Source organism: Meriones unguiculatus, chromosome 6, assembly GCF_030254825.1.
Source record: "Meriones unguiculatus strain TT.TT164.6M chromosome 6, Bangor_MerUng_6.1, whole genome shotgun sequence".
Taxonomy (NCBI): Eukaryota; Metazoa; Chordata; class Mammalia; order Rodentia; family Muridae; genus Meriones; species Meriones unguiculatus.
Window position 1 is genome coordinate 19,356,166 of NC_083354.1, and position 15,569 is coordinate 19,371,734.

At 46.0% G+C, this 15,569-nt stretch overlaps 1 protein-coding gene and 1 pseudogene across 1 annotated transcript in view; both read right to left on the reverse strand.

Annotated features, from left to right (window-relative positions):
• The window catches only part of LOC132654779 (small ribosomal subunit protein eS6-like), a 37,674-nt pseudogene extending 26,544 nt beyond the window's left edge, over window positions 1-11,130 (reverse strand).
• The window catches only part of Rora (RAR related orphan receptor A), a 731,475-nt gene that overhangs the window by 131,458 nt on the left and 584,448 nt on the right, over window positions 1-15,569 (reverse strand). The gene's annotated exons all lie outside the window — the stretch shown is intronic.

Here is a 15,569-nt window from a genome sequence, read left to right on the forward strand (position 1 = left end):
AGATCTACACAGGGTGGGCATCAGCTCAGTGAAGACTGGGACCTAGCAGACAGTCCTGAGAGCTGATCACTATGTAGTATAAAAATCGGAAGCCAAGGCAGGCGAGGCTGGTTTCATAATTAAGAGTTCGTATCATTCCTGAAGAGGATCTGAGGTCAGTGCCTAGAATCCAGTTGGGTGGCTCACAACAGCCTGTCACGCCAACTCTAGGGGATTGGATGGCACCTTCTAGACTCTATAGGTACCCTTTCACATATGTATATATGTGTGTAGGTGGCCCCACACACAAATGTGAAATTAGAAGTAAAATAAATCCTCAAAATAATCAGAAATCAAACTGGAAAATAGTAACAGCTGCAGCTCAGAGTTTCCTAGTGCTTGCTAGGTATCAGTTATTTAATATTGAATCAAGCTGATTTACCTCAACATCTCGCTGCCATAGACACTATTCATATTTCCACATTTCAGATAAGGGAAGGAAGCTCCACATAGCCCGTGGTAGAGTAATTTCAAGCAGCTTCACCCCAGAGCCCGGGCCCTTGCCTATAAAATTATACTGCTCTAGGCCCTGGCTAGGACTTTATGTGCATATGGACAGACCGTTTCTCAAGCTGCAGAGGGGAGCATGATCACACTGAGTGGCAGGACTCCAGGGATGTTCATTTGTCTTTGATGGTCAGTGTTATTTGTCTAACGATTTACCAAAAATCTCGAATATTGGTTTGTCCTTCTTGGTCTAGCAACACGAGTCTGAGATATGTGCCTAACATGGAGGCTTTGTCACACAACAAATATAGCTTTGCTTGCTTGCTCTGCCTTGTATTATATATCTGAAACATGAGATAATGTTGGCTAACATTATCACCACTGACATCCTTGCTCCAAGGCTGACATTCTTCTGTGTGTGTGGCTGGTGTAGGATACATGGGTATACTTCTGGGACATTGGAAATGGTGGGTTCAAGCTCAGGGGGTAGGGGTGCCTGCTGTGCAAGCACAGGGGCCTGAGCTTGAACCCCTTATAAAAAGCTAGGCGTGGCTTGCACGGCTGCACCTGCCAATAACCCCAGCAATGGGAAATCTCAGGAGCTCAGTGACCAGTCAGCATCACTGAAAAGGTGGCTTCTGATTCAGTGAGAGACTGTCCCAAGGCAATAATGTAGAAAACATTAGAGGGGGAAACTCAGTGTTCCCCTCTGGACATCTTGTGAATATTTATAGGCATGTGATAACATACACACACACACACACACACACAGATAGAGACAGAGAGAGAAGGATCCCAAACCTTTATGGAACAAAGCATTATGCATAAGGCTGGGTTTTCTATCCGTATGGTGTTGTTTGACACTGAAAGGCTACACGAAGTCTGAATTAGATTTTTAAAAAAATTTCCTTTCCCTTTTAATCCCCTCTACCCTTTCTGTTACTCCTCTCCTACTTCCTTCCCCTTTTATCTGGGTCACTAGGACTCGTTTGTCATATTGATCCATTTTCTCTGATAGTGAATACTAGCAAGTCTCCAACTGGAGAGAATCCAGTGGCCCAAGGGCTTGAGGACAAATCCTTTTATATTCAGGGACATTGTCCCTTCCACCATGTGATCTCCCTGACACATCCACAGACCACCGTCTTTTCTGTTTGCTGCTTATGTATGCACAGATGAGTACATGCTGGTGATGTCTCTTCACAGGAGAGGAGGTGCTTGGAGGAACCAGAGGGCGGCGTGAGGGCCAGTGTGAGCCCTGTGCTGGCTGCTGTCTCCCTCCCCTCTCAAGCCATCTGGATGCTGGCTGAGATTTCATTTCTGTTCTCCATTTGTTCAACAGTGCTTTGGGGGAACACCAAGGGGACAGTGATGAAATGTCATCAAGTGCTTTGTGATCTCAGGCAAGGGGACTCTGTAATACTCAGAATCCCTAACTCTTACCAGCCCTGGTGTCACTCCCCTTTCCATCATCAGGGCTTTGGAAAAAGGTGACTGAGCAATGGGTACCACCATGCTGATAGCAATGACTGTTTCAGGAAAGATTAAGAAACCCTCTACTCCAGTAAATGCACGGTTTAGTGTGAACACATGCCCAAAGACTACTTTTCAATTTTTTTTTTTAAACTGAAACCACCGAATACCAAAACCAGTTGCACTATGGGAAAGAAATAATTAAGTAAATTATTAAAACAACAACAGCAGCAGCAAGCTTCAGCAGAGAGACATACACATACTTCACAGTAGCCAGTATTATCATCAATCCATTTCCCCCTTATTCTAGCCACTCCCATTTAGGAAACTATCCTGCATACCTATTCGCTTATGTACAACATGATACGTGGGGTACCCTGTGGAAGTTGAATAGCCGCCACTGTAGCCATAAAGTGGAATATTATACAAGTGTTAGCAAAAGCAAGCTATTACTACATAATCTGTGATGGAGAGATTGCTAATGATTAGTGGAAAGAGTTCAAGAAACAGAGCACTGCACATCAATATATATCAACATACATTCAGATTTATCCTGCCATATAGTCATAGAATCAGTTTCCGGCAAGCTGCATAGAATCTGGTAGCAGTGATGGAAATGAAAAGGGTAAAAGCATATGCATGCATGACGGCGTCGCAAGGAAACTCGTAATTTTATAAAATTAATTCATGCTTGGAAAAAAGAAAGGAAAAGGGTAGCTCCGTGGGTAAAGCCCTTGCCACTAGAGCAGGAAGACTTGAGGTCATGCTCACCAGCACCCACATAAAAATCTGGGCAGGATGGTGTGCACTGGGCATCCCAGCATGGGGAGGATCTATAAGGATCACCGGCCGGCCAGCTTAGCTGAATCAGTGAGCCCCAGATACAGTGAGACACGTTGACTCGAAAAATACCATGGAGGGTGGTACAGGAGGGCACTGCCATTGGCCTCTGGCCTTCATGTGTATATGCTCACACAGGAACACACAGATACACACTGACAGAAAAGAAAAGAGAAAGAAAGAACATGGTACCCTCAGCTATGTCCTACCCAGCAATGAGTGTGGTGATGCTCAAGCATCACATTGGGAAGATGAACTTTGCGACCATTGCGGGGAGGAGGAGATATAAGATGCATCTCCAGAGCTCTTCTGTGTTCCTTCCTGGCTTCCCAGAGCCCATGCTACCCTGGAGACAGAGATGACACCATGTAGTCCTGTCTTGGCCATCCCATCTCTGTCCCCAGCCATTTGAGCTGCCTATTATGGGTACTGGAAAGTGAACCCATATCCTCTGCAAGCACAGCAAGTGCTCTTATAGTTTAGAGCCATCTCTCTGGCCCGTCAGGTGCTTCTTGATCTTATTTCTGTAGGATTCTTATCTTTGGGTGCCTGCTATGCTCTCCACCTCTGCTTCTCTGTCCATCCTGGCACTGAATGGCTTGTTTCCTCTCCTCAGGGTCACTCACAGATTCTGTGTCCAGATTGCTGCTCCATGATGCTCCTCAATGGAGCTTCCTTCTCCATCTCCCTCTCTGCTTCAGCAGCATCCCAACTACCCCCTCTTTTTAGACCCGTTCAGACTCTCCAGAGAGAACCAGAAAGACCATCTTTGTATTAGAAGCTGTCCACAAGCCTACCCATCTCCCAACTTTCGAGTCAACTGCCCTGCTCCAGGATCCCGCTTTGTTGTGTTCACCTGAGCAGCAGGCTACACGGGCTGGTCTTCCCCCTCCTCTTTGAGGCTGTTCTGGGATAGTGGGATACTTCAGTCAGCAGAGCGTAGTGCTCTCTCTCAGGGGTATCTACCTCCAAGGAACTTCAATCACCTGCAGCCTTGAGTCAGGCAGACATTCTGGCTGGTTCACCCAAGAGTCAGGGAGTCACGGTGGATCCCAGAGCTCTTGCTTCAGTGCCCCTGTCTATCCTAGTAACTGAAACTCATGAGTTTTCCTGGGTCTCTCTACATCTAGAATCTATGCCTTCCTCCCGGACACTGCAGAGTCTAAGGCGATCAAACAGCCTGAACAGATGGTGGAGAATGGAGGAAGAGAGTCCTGGTGGGCACTGATCAGAGGGCCTGGGATTAGCTCGCAGGGCAACAGGATCCTAGCCAAAACACAGCCAGCCCTTTGGAATGGCGTCCGAATTTGAAGATCCAACCAGTTGCACATGGAAATATTTGAAAACAACCACACATGTATGGAGCAAACGCAAAGGTTTGCAAAGGTTCTCTAAACGGCATGAAAACCTGTTCCCTCCCTATATTTGGTATCAGAAGCGACCTAGAGAGGTTTTGAAATATATAGGAGCAGGGCCGGCGAGATGGTTGGGAGTGTGTTTGCCACCAAACCTGTTGGCCTGAGTCCCATTCCCCAGGACTCTTTTCTTTCTTCCTTTTTTGAATACCGAATTGCGTAAGAGCTTTTCATGTCTTCCCAGCTGTCATCTCCCAAGTCTGAGTCAACCTTTTCTAGCCTTGCCTTCTACATTCTTCAAGCTCTTATTAATTCTTCAAACCCCAGCTCTAGGATCGCCCTCTCCAGTGACTCCTTCTCTACATCTGAGGCAACCAAGCCTTTCCCTTGGGCTACCTTTGCACTTACTTATACATTATTATTATTGACTTTATCAGGCTGTATTGTAAGAAGTATTTACTTTGATTGTGTAGTCTCTGCTAAAACACAAGCTTATAAAGTGCAAGGCCCACGCCCCACGAATGTATTTACTTATATTTAGCTTAAATAAAGTATCTTTACTTGACCATGGCAGTTGCTAAGGAAGGGGGCTCATGAGGCCCCCTCTCCTCTCTGAGTGTCTTTAGGCAGCTAATGGTTGCCAGGGGAGGAAGAGAGATTTTTATTCAGTAGTGTAGCCACTGGTATAAATCCCATGCTCCTGTAAATGACCTCTTACCCATGCTTCTGTATGCAAACCTAATGAAATTTGTTGGGTAGCCAAAAATGAGTGAATGAATGAATGGATGGATGACTGACATGGAAGTAACACGTGACTCATTGAGAAGAGGCTAAGAGAAACATCAGAAGTGGGGGGCAGAAAAGCAAGGGTTATGAGGGTTATGATCAAGCGTCATTATATACATGTGTGAAAATGCCACGATGGAACCCATTAATGGACCTTGGGATGTATAACCAACAAATATATTTTACAAAGACTCTTAGGGCTGGGTGTGGTGGCACACACCTTTAACTCCAGTGTTCCTGAGGCAGAGGCAGGCAGATATCTGTGAGTTCCAGGCCAGCCTCATCTACGTAGTGGATTGTAGGCTAGCCAGACTATTCCATCCCATCTTGTCAAGTACAAACAGATGAACTATCTTAGGGTAGTTTTGGATTCACAGAGAGGTTTCAGAAATGGCACAGACCCCCTGCGTGGCTTCACTGCGGCGTCAACACCACCTCCCTCTGCTGTAGTGATACTGTTTCAACTGATCCACCAACACTGGAACACCAAAACTGCCTATTCCGATTTACAACTTACTGGGCCTTCACCAGCCTTTAACCTCTTGCCGGTTTCCTGTTCTCGGATACTATTGGGGTCTCATGTGACATCTGTCATCCTGACTCCTTAGCCTTGTCTGGGCTGTGAAGGTTTAGACTTGTTTTCGTTCTGATGACCTTGGCAGTGCTGGGCATGCTGGCATGCTGGGTGGGTGAGTCACCGAATGGGTCCTCGGTTTGAGTTTGTCCGCTGCGTGTTCATTTTTAGGCAGCAACACTGAGCTACATCCCTAGCTGGCACTGCACGTGCTCCCCACCACGGGTCATGCACTGATCGATGTGCAGTGAGCTGTAGAGAATGCACCTCTTCAGCGCCGCTAGAAGGAGAACCTAGGTGGATGCCCTTCCCAGGGTGAAGTGTGATAAAGATCTTCCCCACAGGTGGACAATAAAACACAGTATGCAATCATGTGTTTGAAGAGGGGAACCGGAAGAATGACCCATGACAGCAGGAGGGGGGAGGGGTGTGAGTGACACCTATGTGATTGGAGCCTCTGGAAGGTAGGGAGGCTGAAAGAGGTCTTCCCTGACAAAGGCTTTGTTCTCAGGCTCTGTCCACGGTCTGGAAAGCATGTCCCTTCTTCTTTTCTTGTGCGTGATTTCTCACTGTTATCTATCATGTATGGTGTTTTGCCTCCATGGATGTCTAGGAACCACATGCTTGCAGTGTCCTCGAAGGCTGGACGGAGCATCAAATCTTCTGAAACTGGCGGTACAGATGGTTGAGAGCCATCACCTGGTTGCTGGGAACTGAATATAGGTTCTCAGCAGGATCAGTTAAGTGTGTTTGGTGACTGAACCGTCTCCTCAGCTTCAAACTTTTCTCTTTCTTGACAGCTGGACTTGACGGTGGCCCCACCTTACCTTATCTAAAGGCACCAATGGTCACCACAGACAGCACCCAGTTTTTCTTCCATGGCTTTTGCCAGTTTTTGGTTTTTTTTTTTTTTTTTTTTTTATGACAACTGACTTGATTCTTTATTGCGTGTCTCCGCAATAAAGTGTCTAAGATACTTCAGGGCAGGTGGTGCATTTCTGAGGCACCTGAGGAGCGCTCACTGGGCACTAAGCTATCTTCTTGATTTGATGAGTGAGTGGATATTGAATAAGACTGAGAAGACGTGTGTGTGTGTGTGTGTGTGTGTGTGTGTGAGAGAGAGAGAGAGAGAGAGAGAGACGGGATGAGATGAGAGCCGCTGATGTAAGCTGAAATGGAGCAAGCATGAACTGGGTAGGCAGTTGGGGCCCAGCCAGGTCATCAGAGGAATCACAAGAGTATCAGGTCATCCCAAATGGGGTGGCATAATTTGGGCAAAGGCCAACAATGTCCTAGGTGTAGGCCTCTTGGAGGTACAGGTCATCCAGTAATTTTCCATCTTGAGATGGCTAAAAGAGCTTCACAAAACAAAGACAGAGAGGTTAGGGACAGCAGGGGTCAAGCAAGTGGCAGGGGTTATAGGAGGATCTAAGTTAGCACCAAGACCCATGAGTACACCAAACCAAGGCTGCTGGAAGGCAAGAGTGGTTCCTAGTTTAACTTCCTGGATGTTTCCACGAACCCAGGAAGAGAAAGGAATATTACTGGATGCTTCTGAATCACCAAGGGGGAAAGGTGAACCCGTGGTTTTCTCTAGGGTTCAGCAGTAAAAAAGGAGAGCCACTCTAAAAGGAGACCCGCAACAATGCAGGGTGGGCTCCAGAACTCAAAATGTAGAGATTCCCATAGAAATATCAAACCTAGGTGCCCAAGCACGGGGAACTGTTTGGAACCCCAGACACCCGTGAACTTGGATGCAGTAGTGAGCATCCATGATCTCAGTGCTCCTTTTATAAGGTGGAAGGCAGAAGTTTGCAGGCCAGCTAGGCTGGTGTATGAAACATGGAACAAAAAGAGATCCTGTTCAAATAGGGTTGATCTCTGACCTCCACAGGCGTGTGGCACCTATGTGCCTGGAAACACACACACATACAGAGAAGGGGATGGGGGAGGGGGGTGTTTTCTCTTTTCCATCATATTCTTCTAACTTGTTACAAAGGGCAGAATCAGTTTGTGGGTATATTCCCCCATCCAACCAGTTTCAAAAGGTAATGTTTGCTACAGAATCTAACAGGGAAGTATCCACTGGGAAAAAACTTGGCGAGAAGGAAAAAAAAAAGCAACTCAAGAAAGGCAGCAAGCCCAGCTTCATACAGCCATGTAAATGATTAGGATGGTGGATGGTTGAATGTTGCTTTTTTTTTTTTTTTGCACCCAACTCCCAAGGGGCAGCTTTGAAACTGGAAGGAAACTATGACCCGCATGCATGGGGACACCCCAGATCGGGGGTGTCCTCCATGATGGCTCCTGGGAAAGAAGGAGCATGTGATCCAGCTGACCTTCCCTGGACAGGTAAGGGAGGGTATGGGAAGGCATGAAGAATAGCCACATTTAGATATCTGGAGGTCAGAACGATAGGCCAAGAAACATGTGGCTTTCTAAGTACAGGGCTTCCGCCCCTCCTGTGTGTAGCTCAGGAATTCTCCTTTCCTTAGGGACTTGCAGCTCAACAGTCCTTGGAGCCCAATTCCTTCATCTGTAGAAGAAAGAGGCTGATACCCTGGCAGCAATATGACCTCCCCAATGTCATTGTGAGAGGTGGCATTTGAGCCAGGGTAAAACTTCCCCCCCAGCTTTCTTCTTCTCTCAGTCCCAAATATTTCAGGATATCATGTGCCGACTGACTACAAAAACGGGTTTAGTGCCTCATTTTGATTTTTCACTCTCATTTATTTGAATCAGTAAACACTGCTTACCCTTATGACCCAGACACAACTTTTGTAACATTCTTGAGGGGAAAATAAACATAGATAGATGATAGATGATAGATAGATAGATAGATAGATAGATAGATAGATAGATAGATAGATGAGAGATGAGAAGGGAAGGGAGGGAACAAACAAGGCTGGGGAGATGCTCAGTGGATAGAGCACTTGCTACATAAGTGTGACCTCCAGATCCCATATAAAAGCTGGGCAGGCGTGGGGCTGCCTGCAACCCAACCACTCAGGACGCAGAGACTGGGCCTCCATGGAGCAAGCTGGTTACCTAAACCAGTCAGCATCTGTGCGCTCCGGGGTCAGTGAAGGACCCTGCCTCAGTAAGTAAAATGGACAGTGATCAAAGATGTTACTCGATGTCAACTTCAGGCCTCCATATGCACACACCACATGCATGTGGGTGAATACCTGCGTATCCACATGCACCCCCATACATATGAACACACATGCAAATCACAAACACGCACATAAAAAAACCACATTCACAGACATACAGGAAACGCATGCTTGCTGTCTGACCTAGACTTCTACTTCTCTGCCAATCTCCAGTTTCTATCAGTTCATTTCCCTAACAGATGATCTGGTGTGTTTCCCTGCAAATAGTTTTCATAGCAGTCACTGACCCCACTCAACCGTTGTATTATTACTTTTATTTTGTGCTAAGGTAGCAATCCCTGCATTTGCCGGGTGGAATGGTTAAACAGAGGGGAAGAATAAAAAAAAAAAAAAGACAAGGGCTCTTAACTTTGTATTAGTTTTAACATCAGAAAAACAAAGCAAAGAACAAGTGTGCTGGCCACATGCCGAGTGAGGCTAAGGGCACCTTACAGGATCTTGGCTCCCTTCCCTGCTTCCCACTCACAGACTTTCAGGTCTGAAGTTCTGTGTGGGTTGGGGCGATTCTCCGTGAGCACCTGCACATCCGCTTGGAGGTGGGCAGTGGAGGTGACTAGGCACACTGGCCACTGACACCCTCTGAAGGTACGGTCACTGGGGAAAAGTTAACCTGCTTTATTCCTCTCTGGGTTTAGTGGAAAAGCTCCATCACGCTTTTATCAGAACCCAAGAACCTAACTATTTCACATTTGGGTAAGAAAACTCAAAGAGGGCTGAAATGCTCTCAGTAACTATGGATCCACAGGGACTCATTTAATTCAGATCTTACTACCCAGGTAGTTTCCAAAGGGTCAGACAGTCCTGGCTGTAAAACACAGAATTCCCGTTGCATTTAAATTTTAGATAAATAGTACATGATTTATTTTTTTGTATGAGCACAATGTAAACAGGAGATAGGGCATGTTTTTCTTCCTTGTTCTCTGACAAGAAAGCTGTTCACCAGTCAATGGTAATCCAGGGTCTCTTTTTCTTTGCTTCCTCCTTTTTTTTGACCTTTAAGGGGCTTAGTTCTAAGCACCTCATTAGAGAAGACTGAAGAATACCAGGCATCCCATTTATCATTAGCTAAAGAACAAGTTTTGGTGGGGGAGGGATCTGATATTTGGTCTACACAGGATGATTATTATCTGCTCCTCCCCCCAACTCATGGGTACTTAGTCAGAATTAGCAGTAGATGGATAGGGTTCAGAGTTTTGATTTTGCAGACCAGGAAAATGTTAAGGGAAAAGAAAATAGAATTGTGGGATGGCCAGTGCTCAGATGCCAAGGTTAAATTTGATTTAATAGAGATATTAAAAGGAAACAACAAAAATGAAACAGAAAACCAGCTACCATCTTCGTTATTGTTCATAATGAAAGCAACACTTGAATACTCAGGGTGTAGATACGTTCCTACAATAAGGGATAATGTTCCTTAAATCGACCTGGCAGCCTTACACTGTGTTGCCTGTGTCTCTGTGTGGGCAACCTCTGCAATCTGGTGCAAGGCCCCAGGGGTGAGGTCACTCAGAGCAGGCGGGCCTGGCACTGTACCTGTCCAATGACAGGAGCAAAGCTACACCATTGTACAATCTTTTTCTGAGGCAGGATCTCAGGTAACCCAGGTTGCACGTAGCCAAGAGTGGCCTTGAACTTCTGACCCTCTTGCTTCTGCCTCTATGAATTTGGGGTGTGACACAACACCCGGTTTTACGAAGTCCTGGGGGATCGGAACCAGGGCTTTGTGCATGCTAAGCAGGTAGAGCATCAATTGAGCGATAGGCCAATCCCTGTTATGTCTGTTTGTGGAGAAAACCATAGCACTTGAGGAGCACTGAGTTTTGATGGTCTTCGGTAAACACGCAACTTAATTATTTTTTAAAAAAGTGTTTTATTTTAAATCACACTCTCTCGACTCTCTCTCTCTCTCTCTCTCTCTCTCTCTCTCTCTCTCTCTCTCACACACACACACACACACACACAGAGTTGTGTGTGCACTGAGTGTAGGTAACTATGGAGGCCAGAAGAAGGCACTGTATCCCCCAGCCCCCGAAGCTGGAGTTACAGAAGGGAATGGAACTCTGTGCCCTTAGCCACCAAGCCTCCTCTCCGGCCCCTTCAATACTTTCTTTTTGAGATGCGTGTCATCTGTGTGGATGTAGTGGGCACCTTCGCAGCAACTGCAAAGTTCTTCCCTTAACCTGCAGTGGAGCGAACACTCTCTGCTCAGCTCCTCTGGAAAGTAGTTGGGTCTGAATTCCTCACTCAGGTCTGTGTGAAGAGAATGCTTCGGGAACCAGATAATGTGACGAAGCTTCGGTGGCCCCCTTCGTAGGAAGAGTGCAGAGGTCTTCGAAGCACAGGTAATTAAGCCTCCTGGCACCTGTGAGCTGGCAGGATGCGTGACCCCGGCTGAGAGGAGAGGTGCAGTTGCCGAGACAGGGATGTTCTTGGCAGCCATGCTTAGAGAACAGGTTCCCAAATTCAGATTCTCTATCATCCTTCGCAGTTTCCGTAAGGAAACACGCGGTGTGAAAGTAGAGAATTGTCTAAAGTAGCCAAGCAATTAACTGAAAGAACCACGATTAGGATCAATCGTGCAACCCCAGCCTTCCGGGAGTTTCTTCAGCTCTCTTCTAATCCGAGAAACACATACAAAGACAAGTTTATCATCAAAACTTGGATGGAAACTTGATTTTGTATGGTACAGAGAAAAATCCAAATTTTGTTTACCAATGATTCCCAAATCTTTTCTCTTAGTCCTCAGGGCTGTACCACTGGAAAGAGTATATCATTTTCAAGGGCTCTTTGGAACAAAGAATTGTCAGTTATGTCTTTATACACACTTGAATGTCAACATATGCTTTAAAAACATGAGTAACAAATCCTACCCTTTCAGAAAGACAATCTCTGGATTAGGACAAAAGTGGGAGCCTTTTACCATATCATTCTTTTTCTGTAATGATCGAGTTTAACTATAATTTTAATACTTTATGACTCTTTGAATGAATTAAAAGCAAAGGTACAAAACACCTACCGACTCATTAAAAAATACATATTTCCCAAGCCAGGAATGGTGGGTACATGCCTGCAGTCTTAGCACTTGGGAGGCTGAGGCAGGAGGATTACAGGTTAAAGGCCAGCCAGGGCTGCACAGAGACTGTCTCAACCAATCAAAACAAAACATAACAGCACAAGACAGCAACAGACCACTTCCGGTTGGATTTTAGTGAGGCCATTTAATGTCCCCTAGTGCTGACAGTCCTCTACTGGCTGGGTCTGCTCCTAATGACCTAAGAAATCAAGTACTAGTTGAGGACTCCGGACATCTATCTTCTGAGATAGGTTGTGTTATAAATTCTTTTAGCCTCTCAAGAACCTAGCTCTTTGATAATTACTGAAGCTCAGGCATTCCCCCTCCTCTCCATCCCGAGTTAATCTCAGCTTGCTTTCCTTTCTCTTTCTCTCTGTGTTTGCTTTCCTACTTCTGACAGGATATTCCCCCCCAGGCTCAGCTGAACAGGAGACACAGCCTTTGGCTTTGATTCCGGAACTGTGTTTCACAGAAAGTCAGCTCTTGCTTTGGATAGTTGATAAACATCTCACTAACTAATTTCTCGCTGTTTCTGAGTGATTAACATTTTGGCTAGCAAATACAGAGCCCTTCAGACACTGTTCGCCTCCCACACAACAAGCCAGTTAATGAAACCCACAAGCCTGGCCTGGCCCTCCATCTGCCTTTAATAGCTTCTGTCACCTGGGCCCAGCTGCGGCCCCCACAACTCTGCACATCCATGTGCTGCCTGGGGGCATGCACGAGGACCTAGGCCCTTCAGCTGCAATCTCAGAATGGCTGTTAGGTTAGGCTCTTCCCATATATTTCTCTCCCTAACCGCCACGTTGGAGGATAATGTGCTATTTTTACTTATATTTTTAGTGAAAAGAGCATTAAACTTTAGGGTGATGGTGGCATATTGCTGAATTACGTGTTTCGGTCTGACTAGAATAAATTAAGCTTTTTGGTGGAAAGAAGAGGAAAAAAAATGAACGTTGATGAAAAAAAATGTTAAACTAAAAAAAGCTAGATTTTCCCATCTCCTGGGCTCCTGGGTTTTGAAAAATAGACATTTAACATTATAGTCATTTAAAAAATGTAGTCATTAGACTATAAATGTTATAGGGAGTTTTTTTTAAAGGAAACATTTCTTTTTCTTTTCTTGAGTGTGTGCGTGTTTGTGCGTGAATATTTATGTGCAGAAGCATATGTATGTGTTTATGTGGAGGCCAGAGGTCAACCTTGAGTGTCATTACTCTGGTGTTTCCTGTCTTGTTTTGTAAGGCAAGATCTTGGAACCTGTCAGGTAGGCCAGGCTGACCAGCTAGTGAGCCCCAGGGACCCACCTGGCTTGGCCTCACTAGTCATGGGATCACAAATGGATGCAAGCATGTTGGCTTTTTTTTTTCTTCCACCCCACTTTTAATGTGTTAATGTGGGCTCTGGGGATTAAATTCAGGTCCTCAGATTCACACAGTAAGCACTTTATTGAGTGAGCTCTTCAACCCCTCCCCCAAGCTCTAATTTTAATCCCATTTGTGTCTTTTGAGCATAAATGTGTTTTGTGCAAATCAAATGATGGTTCATACGGTCAGAGGAAGAGCATGTTGGGAGGCTTTTCCAGAAGCAGTCAGGGCTCCATGGACAGGAAGGCTTTTATCCGAGGAGCTCTGTGGCCTGACGGAAATGAATCAGAGCCTGGGGCCTTTCATTTCCTTAGAAACAGAAGCAAGCTTAGGGTGGTTAGGATGGATGAGCTGGACTGAATGCACTCATATGCTCTGCTTCTGATTTCGGTGAAAAGGAAACCCTGCTCCCTGAGCTTGGCTGAACATTCCCTCGGCTTGCTCACGGGCCGTCCTCCACCCACGTCAACACCTAGCCTGACTGAGTGAACTGCAGGGCTGCCATCTGCAGAGCTGCCTGTTCCCGAGGCCACTGTGGTGCGAAGGGCTAGTGAGTCTGTCTCTTTGGATTTGTCATTTTCAAACATTTGTCATCTCTTCAATGAACTCCCTTAGCTTATATAGCCTGTAGAATGTTGTGATATTTTTAAAAGCATTCCTTGCCAGGTATGTTAAAAATCATTAGGTGGAGTTTGAGGAATCTTGTGGAAGAGTGGGGACAAAGATAGAAGGTCCTGGAGGGGACAAAAACTCCTCAAGAAGACCAACAGAGTCAACTAACCTAGTCCCATAGGGTCTTACAGAGACTGAAGCACCAACCAAAGAGCATGCATGGACTGGACTAGACTTAGGCCCACGACACATATGTATCTGATGGGCAGCTAGGCCTTCATGTGGGTCCCCTAGCATGTGGAATGGGACTGTCTCTGACAGGGACTTTGTTGCCTGCTTTTGGATCACTGTCCCCTAACTGGGCTGCTTTGTCTGGCCTCAGTGGAAGAGGATGCCCTTAGTTCTAATGCATCTTGATGTGAAGGGGTGGGTTTGTACAGGGTGGGGCTCCCCTAATCTGAGAAGAAGGGTGGGGGAAGGAGGAAGAAGGTGAAAGGGTGGGAATGGGAGGAGACGAGGGAGGGGACTGCGATTGGGACGTAAAATGAGTAAGTAAATAAATTTAATAAGATAAAAAAATCCATATACTTGAAATGTTTTCTCTCTGTGTGTATATGCATGCACATGTACACATGTGTGTATTTGTGTGCACATGTGCATTGAGGTCAGAGGTCAACACTGGGTGTCATTCCTCAGGTACTAGTCATCTTCCTCTTTGAAACAGTGTCTGTCACTGGCCTGGAGCTTTCTAATGTGGTTAGACTGGCCAGCCATTCTCCTGTCTCCACCTCACCAGTGCTGGGATCACAGGACTGGGCTAAGGCACCCAGAATGGATATGTGGGTTCTGGGGCGTTAACTTCGGTCCTCATGCTTACACAGCAAGCAGCCCGCCTCCCTGAGCCACAGTTTCACTTCCCAGCTCTCCATATACTTGGATTTTCATTGCATCTGGGACTACTGGGTGAAACAGTTTTGTGCAGCCAGAATGAACTGATAGGTGCATACTCAACAGTAGCCCCCACTTCTAAAAGAAGGGGAGACGGAAAGCCTGGCCTTGTCCCAGCAGAGCCTTTCCTCCCCTGGCTAGGGCAGAAGCTGTGCATTCTCTTTTTCAGGCTGAAAGGGGAGACTCCATCCCATGTCACCATTCTGAAGAAACTGATGCTCAGGAGATCTTGCCTTACATGCAGTTAAAAGTTGAGAGAAAAGTGATCAAAGAGCAGGCAATTGAATTCATGACAGAGGCAGCCCCTGTTCCCCTAACTCAGGCACCCACACGGAGACTGAGCTGCCAATCTGCTACGCCTGAGCAGCGGTTGAGGGATGGGGCTTCCATTAGGATATATAATGAATATATTATTAAAAAAAAGATGAGAGAAAAAAGAGAAGGGGAAGACCAGTGATCTGGCTCAGAGAGTAAAGGTGCTGTTTGCCAAGCCTGATGAAATCCTCGAGACCTACATGATGAAAGGAGAAAACTGACTCTATGGAACTATCCTCTGACCTACACACACACACACACACACACACACACACACACACACACACACACTCATTAAAATTAGGGAAAAAGGGGAAGGAGAGGGTACAATCCACCCTCGGCAATAGATGGACTGGTGATGGCTCCCAGTTCTTCTCTGAGTCTAGATGTCTCCTGCTCTCCAGGCAACCACAGCCAAAGGTCACCAAGGAGAAGAATGCTGTTATCGGTTCTTTGTTTCAAATGATTTTTAAACGGTTCTAAAAGCACACACTGGCATGACTGAAAACATAGAATTTGTAAAGAGGCAATGAGATATAAAAAAATAAAAAAAACAAATCAGCA